We start from the raw sequence: 16,956 nt of genomic DNA, 5'->3' as shown, positions 1-16,956 counted from the left end.
TATATATATATATATATATATATATATCCTAAAGTTTTTTAACTTGCACTTATACACCTTAACTTTTTTTGCGCCACCTAAAGACCATTAGGTTTTACCACTTAAATGCCCAAAAAAATTTAAATCTTGCAAATAAATACCCTCAGTTAGGCTAAATAGCACTTATATACTCTATTGTTTCACATACTTTTCACTTATATACCCTAACTTGTATCTCGTAGCAAAAAATACCCTAAAATTTTTTAAACTTATAGATCTTTACATTTTTGTGGCACTTAAATACCCTAAAGTTTTTACAACTGGCACCTAAATATCCTAAAGTTTTAAAAACTTGCCCGTAATTACCCTTAGTTATGTAAACTTGAGGATATTTAAGTGCATTTAAAAGTTTTAGGGTATTTAAGTGCTAAATTTAAAAAATTAGGGTATTTAAGTGCAAGTTTTAATAACTTTAGGGTATATAAGTACTAAAAATAACTAAGGATATATAAAACTAGTCCAAAACATGAAAACATGAAACACTTGATTTTGTCATTTTGACTAAACCATGTTTTGAAACTTTACAAAATGATTTTATAGACTTTGAAAAACTATGTATAAAGTGATGTTGAAGTCTATAAACTAATAAAATAATATTTTATTAAAAAGACCTATATTTTGATAAAATCATCAAATACGTGTGTGTGAATAATATGAGCTTAAAGTATTAACACACAAGTATAAACCTATTTACAAACACTATAAACTATTATACCCAAGCTTGAAGGTCTTCAATGAGCTCGACTTGGTAAACTGTGCGGATGAAGCGGGATCTTGGATCTTTAACTTGAATGCAATGCTCCACTCCACAATTCCGCCAACCTCCACTTGATATGATCGTTGTGGCGTAATCCATCCAACCTCCAACATCGTTGTTTGTCTAGAATACCTAATAAGAAATATAAACACTAGACAAACAACATTAGGAATTGTTTGTAATCATCAAAACAAGATTGATGTGTCCTAGCCCCCTGAACTTTTTCTAATATGCATTAGCCCCAAAAATAAAAAGTTCATGTGATTCAGCCCTATTTACAGTTCCCAAGAGAAAAAAAACTCATAAAAACCCCAAACTACCCTCTTCTTCCTCAGATCTTCTTCTTCTCCTCTCATCTCCTCTTCCACCCTCTCTCCAACCTCGCTGGGAACCTCCAACACCGCCACCACCTCCGCCTCCCCTCGATCTCGTCGACTCCATCCTCATTCGTAGCCCCCGATGCCACCATCGTGCCGCCTCCAGCTTCGGGTGAAAGCCCTGCCTCTACTTCATCAGGGGGTTCTGCAAGAATGGCAGCAGCTGCAGGTTCCTCCACGACCTCAACAAGGACAAACTCGATCTCGGTCTTATAATGTCTGTAGAGGTTGAGATCAAGGGTCTCTCTGTTGCCTTTCTCCTCCTCTCCCTTCGCATTTGGGGCTGCTCATTTGCCCCAAAAAGGAACAACCATTTATGATTTGCCCCAAAATGAATACCCATTTGTGATTTGTCCCGATAACTGATAACTATGATTGTGCAAAAGACCTTCCTTTTTTTTTGTTGGTCTAATTCATGAACTATTCAGTCAGTTGTGTGTATAAGATCTTCCTTTTTTTTTGTTGGTCTAATTCATGAACTATTCAGTCAGTTGTGTGTATTTTACTTGTTGAAAAGTATTGGGTTTTTAGCACTTTCTTTTCTCCCTAGATTACCTGGTTTAATCCCATTTGGAAATAAAATACTGGGTATTATTGAATCAAGAAGAAAACAATGAACTTTGCTAAAGTTGGTTAGGTATATTTAATTTGGGGTGCCAGATTTTTTTCCTCCCTAGTTCTGAGATGGGATAGTTTAATTGTATTTGAATGAGAAAATGGTTACATTTCTATATCATTACTTTATTTCTATTTTTGTAAGAAACTGGTAAAATAGGGCAGGAAGAAGAGGTAAGATGCCAGATTTTTCCCTCCTAGTTTTGAAAAAAGGTGCATTTTTGATGTTGGATGATGATGTACTCGTTTCTATACGAAAAATTTACGAAAAAAATTCCATCTTCTAACCTCATGCTAATCAAAATCACTCGGAGCATCTTACTAAAATTTTGATTTTTTTTATATTTATTGCGTGCCTTCCTGAGGGGAAATTTTGTACATTGTATTACTCGGTAGGTAGACAAGAGTTTGATGCTTATATAGATCTAATAAAATCCTGGAGATCTAATACAATTCCAAGAGATCTTGTATTAGATCTCTAGGATTTTATTTGATGCTTATATAGTTTGATGCTGAGATAATGCACGGTTCTAGCAAAGCTTCATGTGTTGGACCGAAGACTTTTTATTAAGTACTGTCATATTTGATGGATTCAAAGTAAACTATTCATGTTCATGTTAACTATTTTAGGGTGCTGGTTAACTATATTCAGGTTCATGTTAACTGTTTTAGGGTGCTGGTTAACTATATTCAGGTTTATGTTAACTATTTTAAGGTTCATGTTAACTATATTCAGGTTCATGTTAACTATTTCAAGGTTCATGTTAACTATATTCAGGTTCATGTTAACTATTTGGGGGTGTTGGTTAACTATATTTCAGGTTCATGTTAATTATTTTAAGGTGTTGGTTAACTATATTCAGGTTCATGTTAACTATTTCAAGGTTCATGTTAACTATATTCAGGTTCATGTTAACTATTTCAAGGTTCATGTTAACTATATTCAGGTTCATGTTAACTATTTTAGGGTGCCAGTTAACTATATTCAAGTTCATGTTAACTATTTTAGGGTGCTGGTTAACTATATTCAGGTTCATGTTAACTATTTCAAGGTTCATGTTAACTATATTCAGGTTCATGTTAACTATTTCAAGGTTCATGTTAACTATATTCAGGTTCATGTTAACTATTTGGGGGTGTTGGTTAACTATAGATTGGTGAGAAGTCTGCATGTTACGCTGGTCGATGATTTGTTGGAGGTAGTATGTGTAAGGCTTGCCGCGGAGCTGATAAAAGAAGGTCGGGAAGTAAAAAAGCTCAAGGGCACACTAGACGTGGATGACCTAGAGTTAACGGAGAGTGCACCAACCACAATTACAAAGTCCGAGGAAGAAACTACTTTGTATACGTTATAGTTAACATTTATGGGGTGTAACGTGATACAACTACAGAACTACTTTGTAGATTGACATTAACTTATGGTTCACATGTTAGCTTATGGATTAAGAGTGACAGGATAATCGTACTTTAGATAACAGCCTACAAATATAAGTTAACAGGTAACGACTTAACATGTTACAAATAAGAGTTAACAGGTCGTAAATAAAGTTAACATATAACAAATAAGAGTTAACAGGTAATCAACTAAAATTAACAAATTACAAATAAGAGTTAACATGTAATCAACTAAAGTTAACAAATTACAAATAAGAGTTATCAGTTTACCATCCAAAGTTTACATGTTACAAATAATAGTTAACATATAATGTGACAACAAATTTGTACAACATTTATATATCACACCCTGAGTTTATTACTTCTTTCTTGATTTTGATATACATCCAAGGTTCTAAAGCTCTAAATAGAATCAATAGCTCTAACATCAGAAACAAAGATTGGATCTTTATCTCTATCAGAAATAAATAACACAAGAAAGACTCCACAACAACAGCAGACCGCAAGAAGTTCAAATATCCCACAAAAATTGTATCAAATTACTGCAGAACAAACACACAACGGGCATATTGTGCGCCAAGTTCTTCAATTTAACATCTTTACCCAACGGAAGTAGAGCCACAACGGCCTTAAGCAGCGTCTCCTTCAGCTCCCAATGCCACATCCTGCACGTGTTGGTCACCGCATAGATCTCCTTAGCAATCTCCTCGATCTCGACGCCAACTCCATTGACCTCCGTCGTGAGCGCCACCACCGTCGCCACAGTCGGCAAAGGCCTCCTCCCCGTCATCAAGAACCACTTGGTCAAGCACCCTAAAATAGTTAACATGAACCTGAATATAGTTAACCAGCACCCTAAAATAGTTAACATGAACCAGAATATGGTTAACCAGCACCGTAAAATAGTTAACATGAACCTGAATATAGTTAACATGAACCTTGAAATAGTTAACATGAACCTGAATATAGTTAACCAGCACCCTAAAATAGTTAACATGAACCTGAATATAGTTAACCAGCACCCTAAAACAATTAACATGAACCTGAATATAGTTAACCAGCATCCTAAAATAGTTAACATGAACCTGAATAGTTTACTTTGAATCCATCAAATATGACAGTACTTAATAAAAAGTCTTCGGTCCAACACATGAAGCTTTGCTAGAACCGTGCATTAACTCAGCATCAAACTATATAAGCATCAAATAAAATCCTAGAGATCTAATACAAGATCTCTTGGAATTGTATTAGATCTCTAGGATTTTATTAGATCTATATAAGCATCAAACTCTTGTCTACCTACCGAGTAATACAATGTACAAAATTTCCCCTCAGGAAGGCACGCAATAAACTTAAAAAAAATCAAAATTTTAGTAAGATGCTCCGAGTGATTTTGATTAGCATGAGGTTAGAAGATGGAATTTTTTTCGTATAGAAATGAGTACATCATCATCCAACATCGAAAATGCACCTTTTTTCAAAACTAGGAGGGAAAAATCTGTCATCTTAGCTCTTCTTCCTGCCCTATTTTACCAGTTTCTTGCAAAAATGGAAATAAAGTAATGATATAGAAATATAACAATTTTCTCATTCAAATACAATTAAACTATCCCATCTCAGAACTAGGGAGGAAAAAAATCTAGCATCCCAAATTAAATATACCTAACCAACTTTAGCAAAGTTCCATGTTTTCTTCTTGATGATTCAATAATACCCAGTATTTTATTTCCAAATGGGATTAAACCAGGTAATCTAGGGAGAAAAGAAAGTTGATTCAATAATACCCAGTATTTTATTTCCAAATGGGATTAAACCAGGTAATCTAGGGAGAAAAGAAAGTGCTAAAAACCCAATACTTTTCAACAAGTAAAATACACACAACTGACTGAATAGTTCATGAATTAGACCAACAAAAAAAAGAAAAAGGAAGGTCTTTTGCACAATCATAGTTATCAGTTATCGGGACAAATCACAAATGAGTATTCATTTTGGGGCAAATCATAAATGGTTGTTCCTTTTTGGGGCAAATGAGCAGCCCCAAATGTGAAGGGAGAGGAGGAGAAAGGCAACAGAGAGACCCTTGATCTCAACCTCTACAGACATTATAAGACCGAGATTGAGTTTGTCCTCGTTGAGGTCGTGGAGAAACCTACAGCTACTGTCATTCTTGCATAACCCCCTGGCGAAGTAGAGGCAGGGCTTCCACCCGAAGCTGGAGGCGGCGCGATAGTGGCATCGGGGGCTACGAATGAGGATGGAGTCGATGAGATCGAGGGGAGGCGGAGGTGGTGGAGGTGTTGGAGGTTCCCAGCGAGGTTGGAGAGAGGGTGGAAGAGGAGATGAGAGGAGGAGAAGAAGATCTGAGGAAGAAGAGGGTAGTTTGGGGTTTTATGAGATTTTTTCTCTTGGGAACGGTAAATAGGGCTGAATCACATGAACTTTTCATTTTTGGGGCTAATGCACATTAGAAAAAGTTTAGGGGGCTAGGACACATCAGGTTTTCATTTTTGGGGCCTTGAAGCAATTTTTCCTATATATATATATATATATCCTAAAGTTTTTTAACTTGCACTTATACACCTTAACTTTTTTGGCGCCACCTAAAGACCCTTAGGTTTTACCACTTAAATGCCCAAAAATTTTAAATCTTGCAAATAAATACCCTCAGTTAGGCTAAATAGCATTTATATACTCTATTGTTTCACATACTTTTCACTTATATACCTCAACTTGTATCTCGTAGCAAAAAATACCCTAAAATTTTTTAAACTTGCACTTATATATCTTTACATTTTTGTGGCACTTAAATATCCTAAAGTTTTTACAACTGGCACCTAAATATCCTAAAGTTTCAAAAACTTGCCCGTAATTACCCTTAGTTATGTAAACTTGAGGATATTTAAGTGCATTTTAAGAGTTTTAGGGTATTTAAGTGCTAAATTTAAAAAAAATATGGTATTTAAGTGCAAGTTTTAACAACTTTAGGGTATATAAGTGCTACAAAAAAATAACTGAGGGTATATAAGTGCATATTTAAAAAAAAATTAGGTTATTTTTTTGCTATCAAATACAAGTGAGGATATATAAGTAAAAAGTATATCAAACAATAGGATATATAAGTGCTATTTAGTCCCTCAGTTATGCAAACTTGAGGGCAAATAAGTGCAAGTTTTTAAGACTTTAGGGCATTTAAGTGTCAGATTTAAAAACTTAGGGTGTATGCAAGTTTTAATAACTTTGGGGTATATAACTGCTATCAAAATCAAGTGAGGGTATATAAGTGCAAGTTTAAAAAATTTTAGGTTATTTTCTTGCTAACAAATACAAGTGGAAGTATGTAAGTGAAGAACAATAGGCTATATAAATGCTATTTAGCCTACAGTTAATTCTAAATCAAGTGATTTGGGATCAAGAGGTAACTAGACCATACCTTTCAAACCATATTAGGGCTCGGACCAAATTACAAGCATTACGAGAATAGTAAAGACTACAAGCATGCCTGACAAGAATTAATGATGAAGACAGATCGAAAAATCCTGACAAAGCCCAAGAACTGTTCATGATCGCATTAGGGTTTACTTTTCTTTTTATCTAATGAAATTACACTAAAGCCCAAGAACTGTTGGCATTTTGTGGTAAAAATCCCCCCAAAAGCTTCTAAAATCGCATTATACTCCAATAACTGTTGAATTGCAGAAAACCCTGACAAATTTTTGCATTTTGCAAATACACCCCATGATAGCGTTAATCCACATTTAAGATCTCAAATGTATCGTCAACACAAACGAAGACTTACAGCGTCGTGGAAATAATGCGAACAACTTGTTGGACGTTTTTTTTTTAGCAATTTCATAGTTTTGGTGGTCTGGTGCAATTTTAGGAGTTTTTGAGGGTTTACTACAAAACGCTAAGAGTTCTTGGGATTTAGTGTAAGTTGCCAGTTTTTATGTCATCATACCGCTTAAATCCGCATAGTTGGAGCTCTAGTTGTTAGAATGCCTTGAGTTCCAACCATAAAATTAATATATTATATACACAAGATAAAACATAAGTGAGTTAAAACATAAGTCCTGATTGCAAGTTTTCATGAACTAGTGCAGGGTGTTTAAGCTGCAATTTCCATTCTAGTCAACTCCAAAAAGAAATCAATAAACCCCTGTTATACAAATAATAATAATAATAATGATGATGATGATGATGCTACGATTGTAAATTATAAGATTGACAACTGAACCAAACAAATATAGTTACAGCCCTATTCAACTTCGGTTAAAACTACAATCATGTTAGGATTAGTTTATGAAAAGGTGGTCCAATCTTAATCTAGTAAGGTAAGAAAAGACTGGACTAATGTTTGGCAACTCCTTTAAACGGGACCAGGTTTGGTTCTAGTCCCATTTTAGAGAGAAACATATTAAAAAAAACTCTGGCCAAAATTATCTAGAGTAAAAAAATAGCTCTGAAACTATTTTTTTTTTTTTTTGGTGGGACCAAGGAGGTGTTAGTTTACAATAGAACCATTTTAGAGCAAATCTGAATCAGGATGTATCATAACCCAATTTTGTAAAGATTGCCAAACACAAAAAAGACCAAGCACAGTTCCGCTTCTTCGCCTGATGAATGGATATTAACTTGATTAAGCAGCAGGGCCAAAAATACACCCAATGTATCCAAATATATCCAAATAACCACCTTGAAAGGGAAGGGAATCAAGGGACTGGCATATGTAAATGATGGGAAGTTGTTGGAATGAATGAAATTAATGACAAAATTATAAATAAAGTCGACGTCAGAACACATGTATTTGCAGTAGAAATAGGCCACGGTGTTAGCGTACGAATACCATATATGTTGGCGACAACTACATCTTTTGTGGCGATATTCCTATAAAAAAACATCCTTATGGGGATTACGGTACCAACAAAATAATTGGAAATTTTGGCCTAAGTTGCAAGTTAACCTCTGATTTAAGGGACCAATATCGGAAAACCCCTTTATTTTTCTCTAATTTTCTTGATTTCTTCCTCGTATCTCTTCCTCCTATCTTCGTTGATAAATCGCATATAACATCGCTCTCCCTCTTGAATTGAGGGAACTAAATGCTAACGCTAGTAGAAAAATGAGCAAACTAGACAGAATTATTTTCCGTCTAGTTTGAGGCAAACTAGACGGAAAAAATTACGTCTGGCTTGCTCCGTCTAGTTTGAGGCGATCTAAACGAAATTTACCGTCTAGATTGCCAAATTAGACGGAATGACTATTTTTTTAAAAAAAAAATCCAGTCATCCTAGATGGAATTTTCGTCTAGGTTGCAACCTAGATGGAAATTCCGTCTAGATTATCCCCGCACTACCCCCCCCCCCCCAATCTCTCCCGTCACATTTCTCTACGGATTTCACGCCCCCCCCCCCCAGAAAAAAAACCTAAAATTCCCCCACCCCACTGCCCCTCTCCCCTTTGCTCATCAGTTCCCCACCCCACCCGCCTCCCCACCGCCTCTCTCCTCTCTCTCTTCTCTCCCTTCTCTCTCTCTCTCTCTCTCTCTCTTCTCTCTCTCTCTCTCTCACTCTTCTCTCTCGTTTGCTAGAAGCTTATCGACATTGGTTCCCCCCGCCTCTCATCTCCTTCTCCCTCTTTCCTCTATTTGGGCCCCCGTTCCCTTCACATTTCCCTACAATTTCCACGCCCCAGCCCTCGTCGACGCTGGTCCCTCGCTGCCCTCTTCCCCTCTCTCCTCTTCCTTTATTTTGCCGCCCTGCCCCTTCCCCCCACCCCCCTCAATTAAAAACCGTAAAACCCTAGCTCCCCCCCCCTCGCGTGCGTTCCCTGCTCCCTCCTTCCTTAGTCCAACCGCGACCACCGCACGACGCGCCCGTCGTTTTTAGATCTTATCGTCTTTCATCTCCTTAAAAGGTATGATTTTCATAAAATTTTTAAAATTTGAAAATTTATATTATTTATTGTTGAATTTAGTTTTAAAACCCTAAATTATGATCCAAATATAAATGAGTTTGAATCATGTAACCCTAATTGGAAAATTTTTAGTTATATATTAACCCTAACTCAACTACATTTTACCCCATTTGAACAACACATATAATCGTAAATCTAATTAAACACTTATGAACTATTAATCCTAATTGAACCCCTGATTCATGATAGTCGATTTACACTAAGTTTTGTTCGGCTATAAGTATGTGTGATTATATAATGTGACATAAAATATTTTCAAAAAATAGAGTGATATATAACATATTATAATTTTTAATAATATGTTATATATCCAATTTAGGTGAATGAAAAAATAACGTTATCTAGACTTCTGTTCAATAATTACATCCAATTTTTGGACTTATAATATAAGATAGACGACTCATATTTGGGTAGGAGACAAAGTTTTCTTCTGGAAATGATTGTTTACTTTATATTATACGAAGAAAAAATTGGTATTGAAATTCGTAATTGTTGGATCTGTCCTTCTGGGACGGATTAAGAATATAGTAATGCATACATCCAACTTTGTATACTTTGTATAAAGCAGAAAGCTAGATGCTACAAAAAGTTTTTATTTAGTGAGGACCGTGATCGATCATGGAGTATCACCCCCAACGCAGATCATATTGAGGAGACACCACCATCTCCTTATGCATGTATAAACTATTTAATATTTTAATATCTTTTATAAATTATTAGTTATCTAGCTCATATTGTTCCTTTGTTGCAGACGTGGGTTATTCAACACCCGGCCCCTCTGGTGCACCACAAGAACCATCCCCTAGAATAGGTATTTAGTATTTAATATTTCATAATGATCAATTTAAATTTTATATTAATTATCCTCTTTTATTGTTTAGATGATTTGTGGACGCTATCATTTCCTTCCTCTACATTTTAGACCGAATTGCGTCCGAAGACACATGAGTTTCACAGTTTACCCTCTCCTCCGGACTCGATTAAGCCCAGAGCTAAATCAATGAAGCACCACTCATATGCTGCGAGAAGGTTGGAGGAATTGACGCCTATGTTGGAGGCTAGAAAAGCCATTGCACTCGCAGCCAAAGAAAGGGATAAAACGAATGGTAAATTTAATAAATACTTTTAATTTTCATATTTATAGATTACATGATATATTATCATATTGTTATCATTGTAGGTGCTAAGTCAGATCGCATAGAGGGAAGACGTGGCCGGAGCAAGCCTGAGTCAAAACAACCGCCAAGAGGCATGAGGGTTATTATTCGGTGGAATAACGGTTGATTGCTTGTTGGTGCTTGGTCGTCAAGATTCAATAATTATATCAGGGTTCTCATATGTAGAGAAAACATCATCAATCCTTATTTTAATTTTTGAGAACTACCGTGGACCGCCTAAAAGTAGATATGGAATAAGCTTATGGTAACTTTATATTACTTTTAATATTCATTTATTATTGATTAGTAATAGATATTTGTAGGCTTGAAAAAGAATGTACGATTGATTCTTGTTTTTTAAGAGTGGATTCTATCGCTTGGTAAAAATCTCTTACAATCGCTCTCTCTCAAGTACAGAGGAAGAGAAGATTGATTCAGCTTCTCTTTTGTTTAAGGTGGGTTTTAGGTGGCGAAAGGATGCATCACGCGATACTTGAGTCGAGTTTGCTTCCCATTGACGATCAGAAAAAGATCGCAAAAGCTTTTTTGACAGCTTAGATTGCAAGAACCGAGATTCAGGTTTCAAGATGCGTCTCTATGCTCTCGTGCGCGTATGCCTTTGTGTCTCGCTTAATAGCCACTTGGGGCTATTTATAAGCTCTTAGCGTGTAATTGACATGCTGAAATCGTGGGTAGAGGGCGTAACCACCTCCTATAATTTAGCCCACATGGGTTGACTGGGTCTTCTGGACCGTTACAGCCAAACTTCATGTGGATGACGAGCCTTGCTGCGTGGCGAGGTTCGTAAGATTAGACGAACCTCAATGCGTAGCGATGTTTGTCTAACAAGACAAGTTTCACAGTATGGTGAGCTTCTCCTGAAGAATTTTATCTTCATTGACTAACCTTGTTTGATGAGCTTCGTCTTCACGTAGAAAATCTCATGAACTTCTTTTGACGAGCGTCATCTTCACTAATGAACTTTGTTGTTTGACGAACTTCGATCCTCGTTTCCAATGATGAGTTTCAAACTTGGTCTCTAACAATTAGATTCGATGCTTCCAACTGAGCTTCTAAATGACGTTCGTCTTCACTAATGAGATGAGGTTCGTCATGATGATGATCCTTGCCTATTTGTAATGAGGTGCGACCCTCGTTTGCCTTTTGGCATGTTTGAGTGTCTATAAGACCCCCTTCAAAGTTTTTAGATCCGAATTAGGTTACATGGGGTCTAAAATACTTTGAACTGGTCTGGTTCGTGTGTCAAACTTAGCCTCTAGGCTAGCTTCAACGCTTTGGAATGAACTTTGTGGTTCATTGTGTGTGGATGAGCTTTGATTCTTCGAGACAAGGCTCGACAGTTCGCTAAGTCTCGTCACTCCGTATAAGCTTCGTCAAGCTCACGTTGGCCTGACAACTTGAGTTCTTATCCGTGTTAAATGATGTGTGCCTTTTCTAGGCCTGATAGGCAATGCCAGCTGGAGCCTTGAGATCTTCTCTATAGATCTCGTTCGCAAATCTCGTCTACAGAAGATTGCGTCTGCGATCTCGACTGCAAATCTCAGCCATTGATTCGATTTTTTCTACCTCTATATATAAGGCATGGTAATCTGAGGAGTCCTTTCCTCTTCTTCAAAATTCTTGAGCCGTCAAAACTTTGTCTCTAGGATTCAACTTTCTCTTCTTCAAAACCTTCAAGTTTTTATTGAGATCAATGGTCCCGAAAATTGCATTTGGCAAGGGCAAGGGCAAGAAAGTTGTTGGTTCCTCAGACGAACCCACTACTTTGCCTGCTTTCTCAGGTAGTGCATCTGAACACAAGATTTGCATTTCAAAATAGTTGAACTTTGCCTACTTTGGGCTTGAGTCTTTGAGGGAGATGAACAATTTTCCCCTTTTTAGACGAAGCTCGTCCGATGGATGATGGTCGTCGGTTAGACGGAGTTCATCGATTTAACAAATTTGGTCTTTTCTGATGAGGTTCTCCTATCAAACGAAGCTTGTTTATTTGACGAGGTTCGTCTGTCAGATGAGACTCATCTATCTAACGAGGTTCGTCTTGATGGACGAGGTTCGTCTATTTAACGAGGTTTGTCTTGACGGACGAGATTCGTCGGACAAACAAAGTTCGTCTATTTGATGAGTTTTGTGCCATTGTTTGGACGAAGCTCATTCTTTAGATGAGGTTCAACCTTTTCGAATTATTTGGAATAACTCCATTTGTCCTTTTGTAGTTTTACATCCTTCCGTGTTGATTCCTCCAAGTGGTGACGTCGGATCGGACAACACTCAAAGATGAGCGGATCATCCTCATTATTCCGCACTCGAGAGCCTCCCAATATTTGGAGACTGAAGCAAGGAAGAACTTTACCTTCTTTTTGAGCCTTCAAGTACCATATTCAGGCGTTTGATCACGGATGCTCCTTTAGAAATAGCTAATCAAAGCCACATCTTGAAACCTATTTTCTATTCAGAGATCCCACAGAAGACCCCGATGTGTTGGATATTGGGGAGTATCTATGGCTTAGGACTATAAATGGGTGACGTTTCTTCTCGCCTCCTATGGAACATGACTGTTCCCTTGCCACCCTCAGAGTAGCTTCAGTCTCTAGAAAGATAAATTGGGAACTGACCCCGACACAGGATGGGGTCACATGCAGATTTTTCCCCAGGAGCGGCGCCAGAGTAGATAGTAGTGGTCGTTATATTACTAGCGTATATCTGGGGCTAGTTCAAAGAGAGCTACCGGTTGGTGAGATAGCCATGGAGGCGAATACTTTTGGCTGTTCTTTCTTCAAGGCGGAGGGGCAATTTCTCGCCAAAGATTTCAAAACTCCCGGTTGGTCCCATTGGAGTGCTACACAGTGATGACCTCGGGTCACTGAATTCATTTTGCAGGAGAACCACGATGAATTGCAATCGTTTGGCCTCTTTGCGCCCATCAGGGTAACACAACTTGGGTTGAAGAACAACACCCATCAATTTTTTAGTGTGTTAGAGTTATATAACCTTGACACACGTACATTCTTTGTACATTCTTTACTACTGATGGAGAATTGGGGATCCCTCTTCACGAGATGGTGGAAGTCTCAGGGCCGTCACTTGGAGGATATCCCTACGAGGAGTACATCTCGGGGCATAGGGAGTTAGTGGATCTGGAAAAGGACCACCCCAAGTTGTTGAAACTTTTTAGCAGATAATGTGTCATTACTGCATTTTCCTGAATGCTGAGGGAGGTGCTAATAAGAAAGGTGATAAATCTATCAGTCATAGCGTATGGGCACATAAGTGACCCAACTGAGTCAACACGGTGTATCTTCGCTCATCGCCCGGCTACTTATGTAACACCCACAGATGAATGTGGCTACACAGCCAGGGTAGAGTTCGAAAGCTTTTTCCACCAAGCTGAAGAAAAAATTTCTTCTGAGGCATTGTTGTCGGGATACCTCATGTTGTGGCTTACACATATTGTCGTTCCTACCGGCAACTTTGAAGACTTGTCAATGGAAGTGGTGTTCCCGGCCGTCCGTTTGGCGTACGACCACCCATATGCTCTTCTTCCAGCCATGATTGCTCGCATTCATGGGGGATTATGGTGATTGTGCTACTATTTTTTCCGAGGCGCTGACAACCCTCAAGTGAAGCTCCCTTACGCCTATCTCATGGCGTGGTTTGTGATGCACTGTTCTATGCTCATGAGTGCACCTTCTGCTCATGAAGAAGGTCAGATCACTCCCTTTATCTAGCAGTTGGAAAATTCCAATTGGGATAAACATTACATGACGATGATGAGGAACGCACTCAGGGACCATATCAATTTCGACTTCTACCAGTGTTTTCCTCACTTCCCCAGGACCAACTACGGCCAAACTGTAGCGAATGAATTGAACGGCTAGAGTTACACTATCCTATCACTTGGCTGCTTCAGGTGGCTGGTGAACATTCGCCCTAGATAGTTGATCTACTACATTGGTCTAGTATGTCAAATAGAGCCTTATATGCGTTGCCGCTTTGCCCGCCAATTCGGCTGAGACCAATTGTATGTCGGCAATCCCAACACTCAGTTGCAATCTGAGGGTTGTGGTTTAGTCGATGGGTCAAGGGCTTGGTTTTGGACAATTGCTGGAGGTACGGGTGCTCATTTTTCACTTCCGCAACATAATCCCCGACCCTGAACAACACTTGCTTATTGCAAGTGGCATTGTATCATGAATACGGCGATTTCGGATTTCAACATCCACTCCTCCGGATTACGCCTTATTTGATGTCATTATAGATCCGGGGATAGCTCAAAGAGGAGTCACATACCGGGACTCAAAGAATTTCAACATGTGGAAGAAAATATAAGGGAGGAAGAGTCCCAACCTTCAAGTCCCCACGAAACTTAGGAGGAGATAAACACGGTGCTAGATGAAAGTGAACTTCGGGGATCTCCTCATACTGATGAATACAGGAGTCATATGTCTGCCACTGTCAAGACTTTTGAAACTGAAGCTGCCTTTCGTGAATTCGGGGAGTTTGCTCATGTTGACAAACCACTTGAATATCATCAACATGATGCTGCTGAGGGTACACCCCCGCCTGTTGGTTCCGCTGTAGAAGGCTTCTCTCGGCAACCAACTGAAGTTGTGCACGCCTCGAGCTCTGCAGAAAAATCGCCTGCTCAAGTTGAGTCTCAAGATCCTACGCTTCTAGAAGTGGCAGATCCTACTCCAAAAATATCGACTTCAGCTACACTCGAGGAATAATTTTCATCTATGGAGCCCAATGGTATGCCAGCCTTAGTTATCTTGAGCTTTGAATTGTCATCCCTTTAATGCTTAACTTCTATCTTTTTTGTAGAACAAACTGAAGAAGTCGGGGCTTCAAGGAAAGTGTGGGAAAAATTCAAAGAGTCGGGCCCGATAAAGAGGTCCAAACGTCTCACGAAGAAACGACGGCGAGAAGCTCCAATAATCATCGTTCCTCCAATAGAACAAGTTAGAGCTGAAATAGAGTCAGAGTTCGAGGATGACGTTCTTTTATCTCGACTCCGTGTTAGATCGCGTACCAGACCAAGCATGAGTATAAAGGATGCTCTTGTTGATCCCAGTAAGACAATTTTGCGTTTGTTTTCATCCTTTTAAATTTTCATTGCGCTGATGGAATTGAACGTCCTTTTAGTTGTTTTCGTCGAAGCTGCGGCCACTACTGGTGCGGGTGCCGAGGCTAAAATTATTCTCAACATGTCTGCTGAAGCTGAGGTCACTTCGAGCATGACTATTGAAACTGAAGCAGCCATGAATGCAGCTATTGTTCTCATCACAGTTGTTGAAGCTGAAGTTTCTTCGGATGCGGTTATCGGAACCGAGGCTGAAGCAGCTACAAGTGTTATGCCAACCGGCTCTGCTGCTTCAACAAAACTTTTAGCTCTAGTGTTAATTGTAGTTATTGTTGCTCCTAACACTATCGTTACTGCTCCTGCAACCGTTGCCGCAACCACTATGTTCACTCTGCCATTGGTTTCTGCAAAAGCAATGGCTTCATCTGCTGGCCAATAAGAAGTGGTGCCCTCCAATGCTACACCCTCTTTCTCTTTCTATTTAGTGAAAGACTTTGGGGTGTCAAAGGTCCTAGAGAACTTTCTCACCATTCTAAGAGAATCTTCTGTTCAAGTATTGGATCATGGTGGGGACTTCGTTGGGATCAAAGTGGTGTTGGAGACTCTTCTGAACTTAATGGAGAGTTTAACCAGTGGCATGGCTGTGTTGCCATATTGGGTGCATATGGCGAAGGTGGAGGACTTGTTCAGAAGGTGGCAGGATCGCCGCAATCAACCTCTTTACCCTCTAGCTAAAGAATGAGCCATCCAATATTTGTGGCAGAGGGACAATTCTCTGTTCGAGCTTGAACGCCAAGTGCTTGAAAAGCAACAGAGGGTTAAGGAGCTCAAAGAGGTCAGCAAGAAGTTATCCAGCGAGAACAAAAAGGTCACCAATACTTAACATAACAAACAACTCCTGATTGACTCCTACAAAGCCACGATCGCTAATCTCCAAGTTAAGTTGGCGGAAGAGGAGAATGAGTTGAAGGGCGCCACAGAAGTGTGGCAGACATTAGCCGCCAAGCAAGAGGAACATCAAACATTGCTCCAAACTGAGCTCGATGATTTTGAAAAGTTGAAACACGCCATAAGCGATGTAAGGGTGTTCTCCAGCGAGGAACTCCATAAACAGGTGATAACAGAAGTCGAACCGAAGCACCAAGAATTGCTGAACAAACTTGCTAAAGAAATTCGTAAGACCGCTGGATTTCTTTAACTTTGACTTTTGTAGTTTGTCTTTTTTAGTGGTTTCTCATAAATAAAGTTATGATTTTATCCACTAGCTCCTCTACTCTGTGCATTTTAGCTCTTTTGACGACGTTCGCACATCGAATGAGGCTCATGTGATGCATGAGACTCTTCTTAATAAGTCTCAACACTTAGACATTTTGGAGTTATCTTGATGAGACTCATTGCTCTGGGGCGAAGTTTGTCAATCCCATGAACCTCGTCGTCTTGAAACTTTAAGAATGGTGCCAAACAAGTTTCAAGACAGAGTTCGAGAGTTTGGCGATCTTCGTCATTTAAGAATTTTAAGACTTGTTTCAAACAAGTCTCCTT

Source organism: Asparagus officinalis, unplaced genomic scaffold (assembly GCF_001876935.1).
Source record: "Asparagus officinalis unplaced genomic scaffold, Aspof.V1 AsparagusV1_Un326, whole genome shotgun sequence".
NCBI lineage: Eukaryota > Viridiplantae > Streptophyta > Magnoliopsida > Asparagales > Asparagaceae > Asparagus > Asparagus officinalis.
The sequence above is the reverse complement of the archived record's forward strand: the minus strand, read 5'-3'. Positions refer to the sequence as shown.